Consider the following 8,599-nt stretch of genomic DNA (forward strand, 5'->3'; position numbering starts at 1 on the left):
AAGATAGCCTCTCCTGGATCTTGGTTCGTGAGGCTAGCAGGGAACGCACCACCCTACGTTATCCTTGATTGTATGTGTCTGTTTCCCATTGGACTGTAAGTACCTCAGGGACAGGGGCCATGACTTGCTCTTCCTTGTGATCTCCCACACAGGGCCCTGCACATTACAGGCACTCAACAAACATCTGGGTGAATGGGTTCCAGTGTTGTTATTTATCTGGGTGCAGGAAATGCCTAAGGGAAGGAATCCCTAGATGGTTTTGGACAACAACTAATGATAAACAATTAAGCTCATTCACACAAGGTTAATTAAGCACAAGCTTAGTGTTCAGGTGATCCTTCACCAATAGGATTAATTTGGGGCTGCAGGTGGCCAGAAGAGAGCGCCTAGAACAGGAAAACTTTCTTCTTGTTCCAACTGCATCCCAAAGAGGGCGCTCTCTCACACATTTTGCAAGGTCACCCTGCACATACCTGTTCACCTGTCCCCAGCTATCCTACTCTAAAGTAGCTCCTGTCCTTGAATTCAGAGTGCCAACAAAAGCAGAGCTGGATTTGCATGGGTGTTACATGAGTTCTTTTTTTTTTTTTTTTTAAGATTTATTTCTCTCCCCTTCCCTCCCGACCCCGTTTGTCTGTTCTCTGTGTCTGTTTGCTGCGTTCTCTTCGCTTCTGTTGCCAGCGGCACGGGAATCTGTGTTTCTTTTCGTTGCATCATCTTGTTGTGTCAGCTCTCTGTGTGAGCGGCGCCATTCCTGGGCAGCTCTCCTTACGGGGAGCACTCCTTGCGCATGGGGCTCCCCTACACGGTGGACACCCCTGCGTGGCAGGGCACTCCTTGTGCGCATCAGCACTGCGCATGAGCCAGCTCCACACAGGTCAAGGAGGCCCGAGATTTGAACCGCGGACCTCCTATGTGGTAGGCGGACGCCCTAACCACTGGGCCAAGTCCGCTGCCATACATGAATTCTAAATAGGCTTATCTTCCTCTCAACATCCCCCCCCCCCTCCGCCCCCCAAGCCACCGAGTGTTACGTTAAAAGCACAAACTCCATAGGCAAATTTCCTGGGTCTCAGTCCCTGCTCTGCTGTGGCATTGGACACTGCCTCAGCTTCCTCATCGGTAACATGAGTGAAATAACAGTACTTATTACATCGTAGGAGTGTTTTGTGCTTGAAATGAGTTAATATAAACATATAAAGCATTTAGAGAAACTCCTGGCATATGAGAAATGCTAATACACTATATTGCTGTTTGTTAAGATTGCAACTCACTCTGGGTTCATTTTCCAGCCCTGAGACTCAAGACAGGAAAATTTTAAAAGTGTTCCCAAATGGGCCCCTGTCTGTGATCTTCTGCTCCTCCAGGGGTCCAGGAAAGTGAAAAAACCAGTGTCTTTTCAGGCTTGAACTCCAGAATCTTCAGAATACACATTAATAAGAATCCTTGAACATCAAATTAGAAAGGCATCCTGCAATGCCCACACACCCACGCATTATATGTGCCCAAAGGGACAAAGGAACTTGCTCAAGTTCTTTCAGCAAGTTTGTGCAAAACCCGAAAGTCAGCCAGGTCTGTGGATCCTCCAGGACTACAAATTGCCTGTTTCTTTCCTAATTTCTGCTCTGAGACAATGGTAATACCAAGGAGAAGAAGCGTTTCTTGTTTCTTTAAGCACATTCTCAACAGCCCTTCCTTTGCTGGTGGTGACCTCCACCAAGTTCCTCCATTTCCTAACACCCCCTTCCTTCCCCCATCCACACACACACGGTTAATAACATTCTTGCCTCCACGAGTTGTCCTTGGCTGACGGAGACAGAGCCAGCCAGGTGAATAGGTGGATTTCTTGCTTTGCACCTCAGAAGGAGACATTTAAAACCATTCACCCAATTGCCCAAATGGCCTCCAAAGAGCCAGGCATCTCTGGGAGAAGGGAAGACCAAGGTTGGAGAAGGTGCAAACCCCTGCTTGGAGAGGTCCCGCAGGTCCCTATTCGCGGGTGTCTCCTGGGAAGGAACATTTCACCGCCACTGAAGAGCACAGAAATGGGTCTCTGATGGAACGCTGCTCAGCAGTCCTGAGCGCTCGCAGGGAGAATGCCCACCGCTGCCCTAGAGCGCCTCCGAGGCTGGGCATCTAACTGCCTGCGCGGTCTGCTGCGAGCCCCGACCCTGGGAGCCGCACCACGCTGACAGGTTCCAGGGCCGCAGAGCCCCCAAGGCGGACTACGTGCGTATTCAGGCACCTGCAAGGCACATGCAATCATCGTTTTCCTTTTGGAATGAACTCGATATTTCAAAACGCGTTGAAAAGGTCATCGCGGGAAATGTGAACATTGTTGGCCTTTTTCTACCCATTTTACTAATTAAGATACCAGGGGGCGGGGTGCCCGCTCTTTTCAGGGTCTGTGCCTCTAAAGGTCTTATGAGGCATGATCTTGCCCAAGTGGCTTTACCTCTCCACGTCTCCTGTAAAAGGGTGGCGGTAATACCCAGGGCAGGGCGGTCAGGAGTATCAAAATGCGATGACAGTGGAGAAGCCCCTGGCACCTGGTAGATGCTCAAAAAGTAGTAGGCTTTAATTAAGTTCAGATGCAGCAGGAAGGGTAAGTCTTGTTGCAGGTTCCTGTTATAGAGCACGTTATGTTTATGAAGCCCTAAGGTCTGTTATGTTTCGGACCTGAAAGGGATCGACTTTGGCAACATCATTTCCTTACGTGTAGGAGACCCCAGTCCTCACGCTAGAGCAGGGGGAGCTTATGGAAAGGAGAGCAAACCGGGGCCGGAGGATCAGACGTGAAAAGCACGCGGGACAGCCCAATCCGGTTACGCCTCCCCCTCCCTTTATTTCATCTTCCGAGACTACAAAATTTCCTTCGGGTCATGCAAATGATAGAACCTGTAGGCAAAAAGTAATTTTGACTGATTAGTAAACGAAGAAAATTGGTGTGGAGAAAGTGGCCATGGTGGCTGCTGGGGGTAGGGAGTGGGAGGAAGAGATGAGATGTGGGGGCGTTTTCGGGACTTGGAGTTGTCCTGGGTGGCGCTGCAGGGACAGGTACTGGACATCGTATGTCCTCCCATGGCCCGCTGGGTGGACTGTGGGAGAGTGTGGGCTATGCTGTGGACCATTGACCATGAAGTGCAGCGGTGCTCAGAGATGTATTCACCAAGTGCAATGAATGTCTCATGATGATGGAGGAGGTTGTGGTTATGGGGGGAGGAGTGGGGTGGGGGTGGTGGGGGGTATATGGGGACCTCATATTTTTTAATGTAACATTAAAAAAATAAAGACAAATGTAATTTTGCCAACGTTCGAAAATATGGAACGCTTCACGAATTTGCGTGTCATCCTTGCGCAGGGGCCATGCTAATCTTCTCTGTATCGTTCCAATTTTAGTATATGTGCTGCCGAAGCGAGCACAAACCCACCACTTCCTCAGAGAGTATATAAAGTCAAGAATTATTAGCCTTTTACAGTTATGGTGACTGCACGGCACGAATTCAAATTCCAAAATGTTCAAGAAATTATAATTTTCTGAATCACAATACTGACAAGTATATTGGTGATTAAGCCAGACTAATCTAATTGTCTTCGTAAACCTCTAGCATCCTATATGCAAATATAAGGGACCATGGGAAATTGGCCCTCTTCCCGCCCAGCCTCAGCGCGCGCCTCGCAGACGGCGCCGACAGTCACGCTCCGTCACGTAGTGCGCGCCGCTTGCGCGCTTTTCCCGCGCCGGCCTGCCTGGGCGCAGAGGGCTTACGTTCTCCTGCTCGAGGCCTGTGAGGGAGCGTGCGCCCGCGCCGCGGTTCCCGAACGAGAACATATTTGGGAATGAGGGATTCTGGTGTCTGTGAAGTCACCACAGGGCGGCCTGGGACCCCGAAAAGGTTGTGAGCCTCTGGCCGGGCCCTCCCATGACCCGGGACCCTTTGAGGGCTGGGGCCACAGGTTGTGGATCAGAAGGAGCTGGGCAGGGGCCGAGGGCACGGGGCTCCAGCTGGGGTTCAGGGGGAGTGTGGGCGCCACGTCGGGATGGTCCGCGTGGTCCCCTGGTGGTTCAGATCTAGCACCCAGCACTTGGAGCCAAAGAGAGGAGAGGGCTCTTTGGGTGGCGGGGCGGGTGGCGGGTGGCGGGTGGTGATCTGGGAAAATCACCACCATTTGATCCAGCACTTAGTAAGAACCAGACACTTTACCTAAGCAGTTTGCAGGTTAGAAAACTGAGGTTCTGGGAAGTTAAGCAATCAGCCCAAAGTTGTCCTGCTAGTGGTCAAAGAAATTGGGACTTGGGTGCAAGTCTGATTTCAATGACTGATCTTTTCTTCTTCACAGTGGAACTCAGAGAGAAAAGAGGAAAAGTCTCTGGTTTCCCTCTTAGATAATACTGCCAGGGCCCTTACGGACTCAGACTTGCCTTCCTGTCTGCCTTCCTGCTTCTTTCAACAATTATTATTGAGTACCTATGATGTTATCCCTGTGGCTGCAGGGGGTGAACAAATGGTCAAGGTTGCTGTGGTCTTGGAGCTTCCCTTCCAGCAAGGGAGTTAGGCAAACATGGAAGAGCATTCTCTGCTAAGATTTGCTATAAAGACAGACATGTAGGATAGAGAAGGACTGGGGGAAAGAGCGTGACTTAAGTGGGAGGGCAGGAGCAGCCTTTCTAGAAGGGGAGGGGACATTTGAGCTATCACTTAAATGGGCAGGCAGCCCAGAGAAGATGAGAACAGAGCATTTCAGGCAGAGGATGACCTTAGAGCTACCTGAAATCAGTCCCACCCATCAGGGCCAGTCCTTCAGGAGAGGCCACTGTGGACGTAGTTGATGCTCCAGGTGGTGTCCAGACTCAGCACTGTGAGTGGGAAGGAACCCACCCAGCCACAGCCAAAGAGCACCTGGCCTTTGAGGACTTTTGTCATTCTTCCCCTCCCTGTACCCCACCTGTCTTTAGGTAAATGGACATCAGGCACAGCCTGCCCAACTTCTCTGACCTCTCTATAAATAAGCAGTAAGCAAACGCAAACCTCAGAAGCTAATATGGCCTTTATTGGGCAAAAGGAGCTAGTTCGGATAATGATGTTTCCCTCAGATTTATGAAAGAGAATTGCAAATAGCCAAAAAGTGTATTAACATTGATGGGAGATGATCCTAATCGTCAATTAGCATCCACGTTTTTACATATTTATTTCGAAGGATAGCTTTTTTGACACATTGTGCACATGGTGACATGACAAGGTATCTCCCAAATTTGTAACTGCCTTATCTCAAGTTTGTAGCAGCAGGAAACATATCTGGTTATTATTCACCATTTCTGGCTACATAAGCATATATTATTTTGAGGCAGAGGTGGGTTTTCTGTTCTGTTTTATTTCCTCCTCCTCCTTGCAATTGTGGTACAAAGGAGAGAGATCTGAGTTCTAGTTGTGAACTTCTATCCTCACTGCAAAGTGAGGAAACTGCCCTAGAGATGATCTTTAACATCCTTTCAGCTTTGACATTCAGTGATTCTTGTAACGTGGTAACTAAAGGACTTTTTAAAGAATGTAATTAGAAAGATGTGGAAGTTCAACAATGTATATATTTTTCCTGCTTTAGAAGAATGAAGTGTGTTGGCCGTCCCTAGGGTGTGGAAGACTTCAGGGACAGTCCCCTGGGGCTGTAGTGGACCCGGGGCTTAGGGCCTGCAGAACCTCACAACACCGGCCCTGATCCTTGATGGCCCAACATATGAGGAGGCAGTTGGATGTGGCAGGAAGCTGGTGGAGAGGAGACAGCATGGAGGGACTTGGAGAAAGATCAAGGGGGTCATGACTTCCTGGCCATTCCCAAGCCCCCACACACCCTGAGGGGACAGGTGGGAAAGGCACAGGAGACTTGGACCTGTTGGCCTCTACAATGCAGGTCTGGCATGGCCTGAGTAAGGACAGTCTTCCCTAAATGTCCTGGGCTGTACAACTGCAAGAGATGAAGAGATGAGGAGTGGCCCCCAGTCCTGTCTGAAGTGACACATCCCACCACCCTGAGTGGTAGAGGGCAGCACCAGCTTTAATATGATTCAGAACAACGAAGAAATGGGCTGTTGCATATTGAAAAAATGTCAGTAAGGACATCTGATTGTAGAATTCTTTAAAATCATAGTATTTCCCCTTAAGCAAGAGGGCATTTTGTGTTCTCATGTATCATTTCATTTGAAGGGAAGAGTCAGGGACTCCCATGAGAACCACCAGAGGGAGGAAGGAGCAGCCATGGCCTTTTCTGTGGTGTGGCATTAGTGGCTTCAGGGGGTGTTGCCTGGGGCAGGGAGATTCTGAGCTTATAGATCAGACCTGGAAGCTCCAGAGTTCCCACACGCACAGCATAGCCTCGGAGCAGGTGGGAGCTGTGACCAGAGGAGACATGATGCAGAAATTCCTTTGAGCTGCTGGTTCTTGCAACATCTCTTGAAGAGCACCTTCCCACCTAGTTCACCTCGATGTGAATGAGTTTTTCCAAAGGTTACCTCTCTGCCCTCCAGAAAAGGAGGCTGGGAGGGGCAGGAGCAGGGAGAAGAGGGACTGTGTGCTGGAGAAATTCGACAGCTTAGAGGGCTTCTGAAAGAAGAGGCAGGGTAGGCCAGAGGCTCTGAAATCTGATGGTTCAGTATTGTGGGCAACTGACCCTCAGAGGGGTTTTTCCTTCCAAGCTTCTTTGTCCCATGTGCCCCAGGCTCTTGCAGTGTGGGCTTGGTTAGATCAGCCCTTCAATCCTGCCCTTTTCCAGCTGGACTGATGCCCCTTGTCACCTCATGGTGGAAGGGAGCAGCATCCCCATGCCATAATTTTCACCATTCCCTGGATGCCATATTGGTGTTTGGACTTTTTAAAGTGTCTGGCTGTTTCCTCATCGGTAGAATGGTAACTCTGCTGCCTGCTTTGCAGGGTTGTTGGAAGATTAAATGCAGGCTTGGATGTTGTAGCAGTTTGAAATAGTTATGAATTCCAAATATAGATGTTTGTAAACTGGTCTGAACCTGGGCATGATTAAGTTATGATTAGGGCTTTGATTGGGCCACATCATTAGGGCTGGAGCCCTGGGGAAAGAGACAATCACCTGATTGTCTACGACCTTGTGGAGAGAGGCGGTCTAGAGAGCCTCATTGTCTATAGCTGACCTTGTGAAGAAACCAGAGGAGCTGAGCCCAGAGGAACCCAGGAAGCCTGAGCCCTCACAGACGCTGGCAGCCATCTTGCTCCAATGCGTGAAAATAGACTTTGTTGAGGGACGTAACTTACGCTTTATGGCCTGGTATCTGTAAGCTCCTACCCCAAATAATTACCCTTTATAAAAACTAACCAATTTCTGGTATTTTGTATCAGCACTACTTTGGCTGACTAATACAGATGTGAAAGGTCCTTATACATTAAATGACATAATTTATGTAAAGCATGGTTTCTTAACAAGGGGTCTGTGAGCTTGAATTGAAATTTTAAAAAACAAACATTATTCTTGGGGGGGTGTCTTGGTGTGGATAAAGAGTTTAGAACAGACACTGGGCATCTGGGAAGTCCATCAGAGGTATAAAAAATCCTCCTTTCTTAATTTTGCAATGACCTGGATGAAACAAACATTTTTTAAAATGTGGAAACAGAGGGGAGCAGATATAGCTCAAGTAGCTGAGTGTATATGAGTCTGCTTCCCATATACAAGGTCCTGGGTTCAATCTCCAATACCTCCTAAAAAAAAAAGTGAAAACAGAGTGGGGGCAATATCCAATTTTAACTCATTTTCTTAGCTACTATGGGGCCTGTTTTCACCCAGCTTTCTTCAGTTCTTTGGAACTGAGTTTCTGTAGGCCCTAGTTAAAATGCAGCTATGTTACTGAGAAGGGATACCACATATATCACTGACACCAATTAACTCTGCTTAGTCTGACTTGTTGCCCTTGAAGATCAACATAGGGCCTTCTGATGTTCTATATTATTTGACATCAATGCCTCTAAGAGATGAGCATGAAATATTTATTATTCCTATTTTATTGTTGGAGGAAACCTAGGTCTAAAGTAGAGGTTCTTAGCCAGGGGTCCACAGACCACCCTTGATTTCAGGGTGTCTGTGAAGCTTGAATTGAAAAAAAAAATCAACTTATCTATCTTTATTTTCTCTGACCTCTCACTAAAATCTATTATTTCCTTCACGTATGAATGTATGCAATAAATAAATTACAGTAGTATTCCTGACTGGCAATGAGGTCCGCAGAACAAAAAAGGTTAAGAACCCCAGGTCTAGAGAGATTAAGTGACCTGTCTAAGGACACAGCTAGACAGTGGTGATGCCAGAATTTGTCCTCAGATCTCTCTGACTCCAAGGACTAACCTAGATTTAATTCATTGTGAAGGCTTTGGGGAAGCTCTCTCCAAAATAACTCTTGCTGATGCCTTAAATTCCACCATTGGTACATCATTATTTTGAGTTGTTGCTATCGGAAGGGTTTGTGGTGGTTTAGTTCATCAAGACCTTTTCTCTGGTAATCACAGGGTGGCCTAAGAGCACAAGTATGGAGGATGCTACTGAAAGAGAGTATAAAAAGAGTTGCTAAGTCTGAGGGCAGTCTGCC

General features: G+C 48.0%; 1 non-coding gene across 1 annotated transcript; it reads right to left on the minus strand.

Moving 5' to 3' along the window:
• Positions 1 to 3,316: 3,316 nt before the first annotated feature.
• LOC111762487 (U6 spliceosomal RNA) lies at positions 3,317 to 3,423 on the minus strand. Its single transcript, XR_002795590.1, has one exon. It is a non-coding gene; the product is annotated as a U6 spliceosomal RNA (small nuclear RNA).
• Between the last annotated feature and the right edge of the window lie 5,176 nt (positions 3,424 to 8,599).

Source organism: Dasypus novemcinctus, chromosome 3, assembly GCF_030445035.2.
Source record: "Dasypus novemcinctus isolate mDasNov1 chromosome 3, mDasNov1.1.hap2, whole genome shotgun sequence".
NCBI lineage: Eukaryota > Metazoa > Chordata > Mammalia > Cingulata > Dasypodidae > Dasypus > Dasypus novemcinctus.